Source organism: Lipotes vexillifer, unplaced genomic scaffold (assembly GCF_000442215.2).
Source record: "Lipotes vexillifer unplaced genomic scaffold, Lipotes_vexillifer_v1.1 scaffold792, whole genome shotgun sequence".
NCBI classification, from domain to species: Eukaryota; Metazoa; Chordata; class Mammalia; order Artiodactyla; family Lipotidae; genus Lipotes; species Lipotes vexillifer.
In genome coordinates, this window is record NW_006795663.1 from 2,386,791 (window position 1) to 2,390,928 (window position 4,138).

The 4,138-nt window shown below is 50.0% G+C and overlaps 1 non-coding gene across 1 annotated transcript; it reads right to left on the bottom strand.

The window, feature by feature from the left end:
• Positions 1–1,621: 1,621 nt before the first annotated feature.
• On the bottom strand, positions 1,622–1,693 carry TRNAE-UUC (transfer RNA glutamic acid (anticodon UUC)). The gene has a single exon. It is a non-coding gene; the product is annotated as a tRNA-Glu (tRNA).
• Positions 1,694–4,138: the final 2,445 nt, after the last annotated feature.

Below are 4,138 nucleotides of genomic sequence, written 5' to 3' on the forward strand. Positions count from 1 at the left end.
GGAGCTAAAAAATGCTTATTGTTTTAAGCCCCTGAGTTTGGGATGGTTTCTATTATTTTGGCAACCGATAGCTGACACAATCGCAAAATAGCACACGATAGGCACCCAACATGTGTGTGTTTCCTCCATCACTCTACCCACCCCCATACCTTCGGATGCAAACCTAGTTCTCCCAGAGATCGTTTGGGAGGCATCAGTGGCGGTCTTGGTGGATTTTAAGCTTCAGTCTCATTGTTATTCCTGCTTCAGATTGATTACAGACACTGACTGCTCAATTTTGATTAAATACTAAATCATAAGCTGCTTACAAAATGCCTGCAAAAAGCTGACATTTATGAAGTCCAATAAACTACTTGTAAGAACAGGAGTGCGAGATTGGGAGAAAAAAAAATAAAATCTTCATCCAAACAAACATCAGTTGACAGCAGACAGATGGTCAGAATCCCTTACTTGTAAACTAGAAAAATTAAGATTTGGCAAGGGTTGTCTGAAAATAACTAGCAAACATCAAAGTTTCCCCTTTCTAGGCTGGTGTTTTTCTGGGCCCGACTTCAATATTTTCACAGGCTACTGCACGGAAAAGGTGTTGCAGGCCTCCGCGTTGCTGGCAAGGAAAGGCTAAGAAATACCAGCGATGATTTATAGGAAGCAAGGGTGCCAACACCCCAAAGAGTGAGCGTTTACCAGCCAGCAACTGCACATTCCCATAAATCCCCATAACTCAGCATCAGGCCTTCCCTTAATCTGCTGAGGTGTGAGGGGAAGGGAAGGCAGAATTTTCTAACTTGATTTTCCAGTCGGATCCGCTTTCACGGGGGTGACTGTGGGTAAATCTTATGGGGCTGGCAGCAATCCTAATAGAAATGAAATCCAGCCTTAAAACCGCAAGGTGGGGCTCGCCTCACCTTTGTTGAGTCAAGAATGAGGGTGCTAAGGGGGGCTTTGGCTCTGGCTCAAACAAGCCCCCCAGGCCCAGGAGAGACCCAGGCTTTGGCTGCCCTGGTTTGCATTTTCTCCTGGCCTCACCATGACCTCCGAAGGGCTCAGGGAGTGAGCCTGTATGAGGATGACATGGGCCGGTGTGCTCATTTGGCTACACACAAGCGTCGGTATGCTGATGTAGTTCCAAAGATGGCCCACGTGCCGCCGCTAGGTGGCGTTGCCCCTGCTGCCTCAGTTGCTCAGCTCGCACACAAGCCCATGCCCTCCTGAATCACAGGATCTGGGCCCTGCCAGGAGAGCAGCAGAGCCTCACAGTAGAAAGGTTATGGACTTTGGGCTTGGGAACCAGACCCAACCATCTCTACCTCCTTCTGGCTTCACGGGCAGGAGCTTTCGTTCTCCATTCTCCCACTGGCGGAAATCATGTCTATCTTGCAGGGCTATTGGAGGGTGACACGGACAGAATGTGACAGAGGCAAAGTGATGAACAGATCATCACAATGGATGGTGAAGGCAATGATTAAGATAGGTCCAGGGCACTGTAGGAAACCAGAGGACCCCTGGCTCCATCTGCAGTGCCTCAAGTATGCAGGGAAGGCTTCCTAGAAGAAGTGATGCCTGAGCTGAGTCTTTTTTTTTTTTTCGTTTCGGCCATGCCACGTGGCTTGTGAGATCTTAGTTCCCTGACCAGGAATTGAACCCAGGCCACAGCAGTGAAAGCACTGAGTCCTAACCACTGGACCACCAGGGAATTCCCTGAGCTGAGTCTTAAAGATTGACTAGGAATCAACCAGCAGAAAAGGATAAGGAAGAACATTCCAGAAAGAGAAGATCAGGTGAGCAAATGATTGCCACGCAGTTTCGGTTGGAACCCCCTCAGTGATGGGTGTTAGATGAGTATTCTGTTTGAACCCCTTCGGTGGCTCACAGCCTATTGAAGAGCCCTTTCTAGCTAAGAGAGCTCAGGCTATTAGAAAATTCTTTCTTACACAGAATCTCTCTATGGCTTCCACCTACTGGTCCTATTTCTCCTACACAGCTCTTGTGTCTCTACTCTCCAGGGAATAGGATCCAGCCCTATCAGGCATGGCTTGTGCATTGGGGCGGGGGGTGGGGTGTGGTGGGGTGTGCACCATGCTGACTCCTTTCCTTACCCATAGCCTGGCCCAACATTCCAGGAGAACAGGACATTCCAGGAGGTGCTCAAAGAACCCATCTGGAAAATAAGTGCCCTTGGGCTTGGAGTGGAACTTGAGGGTGGAGGGCCCAGCTCAGAGCGAAGGGTCTGGCTCAGCTCTGCTTCCAGGGGCCCAACAGAACTGCAGTCTGAAGCCCCGACTGGCGACCAGAGCCTGTGGCCTCTTCAAATCATTGGCCGAGAGGAAGAGAGGCAGTGAGGGAGGGGGGCTCGCGCTGACCTTTGGGGCCCAGCTGAGCTGTGGGGAAGCCCCAGGCAGCCTGCCCTCAAGCGAACACTGGGTGCGCCAGCCATGTGTGGCGTCAACACGCCACGAGCAGTTTGAGGCGTACCTGACCCACAGAAGGGTTCCACGGGCTTTTACGGTTGTTATTATAACCTCTCAAAGATGGACGGGGCAAACCTGTGACTTCGAGGGCGTTCGAAGCAACGCCCAGCCCTAAATTGTCTTCCCCGCCTCCCTGCCACAGACTGAACTCCGCTAAGAGCTGTCTCTTTGCACAATACAAATAACAAATGTCCCCAGCAGAGCCAACGCAGTGCCCGAGATGCCTCCTTCAGACAATGGAAATAATAGTGCCCCACTCGTGGTGCTTAACTCCTAGGACCATGACGAGCTAATCAATATAAAAACACTTAGAAGAGTGCCTGGCATGTAGCACTATATGTGTGTTTGTTAACAGTATGATTATTATTCCAGATATTCAACACATGAGCGCGGAAGAAAATTTCACTGCGTGACAGCTCAGAGGGAGCCCTATGATTTGCTTATTTATCGTGTACGTGAAAAACACATTGAACTATGTGAACTATGGAGAAACAAAGTTTGTCCTCACCTTACATGATTCTTGCCTTAGTTTCAATTTAGTTCCCTGGAATCAACTGCCTTTCCTTTGAGTCGCTAGTTGTCACTGAAAGCCGTGAAATGACAGAGCACTGCTTGGTGCCAGGTGACTTCCATTCGAATCCCAGCTCCACCCTGGGCTCTCTGGGCTCTGCCCCTCCCGGGGCCATGGCAGCCTCCTGTGTGAAGCACCTATGGGAGGACATGAGCACAATAAGATTTAAACACTTACATACTGCAATCCACCTTCCGAGTCCCTCAGTAACGTTTCCTAATTAATCACCCTGTGTACTGCCTTCTAAATTAATTAAATTAAAAGTAATTAAATCCAGGAAATTGAAATTAGTCTAATTAGATTAGAGGCACATCCAGCGACTGTGGTGAGGGGTGCCATGTAAACTGGCCAATTTCGGTGTAGAAAAGAGAAACTCAGGTTACAGACAGGCTGTTAAGAGGGAGAGGCGAGCCTTATAAAGAATGAGTGCAGGTCGATACAATAATGTTATCAGTGAGAGTAACAGTAACGACAGTAGCCAGTGGCACCTTCATTAGGGCTTCCCGGGGCCGAGGCTTCCTGGTGAGTCCCCACAAAATCCCTCCGAAGTAGGTGCTATAGTTATCCATGCTTGACAGATGGGAAACAGAGGCTGTGCTGTGTGGAGGCTCATGGTAGGAACCCATGTGGTCTGGCCCCAGAAGCCCCTCCCAGCCTTCTCCAGTCAGCCTCCCTGGTCTGGACGGACAAAGGAAAGTGCTGGATGGTGACCCGCACACACAGCAGGAAGCACAATCTGCCACAGTCTAGAGTAGCAGCCCTCTCCGACTTTCATCCTCCCGTGATGCTCACTCAAGGGTGGTCCAGACCAGACACGGCTGTTTGAGAATTGTGAGGTGTCCAAGACTGTCCCTGCTTATACACGAATGGGTCACCTTGCCCTACTCTCATGGCATCTGGCAGAGAACACAAGGCTCCTGGGTCAGAGACAAAGGATTTCATCCCTCACAGAAATATTAAGAGCCAAGTTGGCAGCATTTTCTTGCCTCGGCTCCCCAAGCCCCGAATCGCACAAGGCAACATGAAAGGGACCAGATGACAATAGGACCCATGGTGGGTCGCATTACAGGAGAGAAACGCTGCTTCTTAGGGAAGGGGA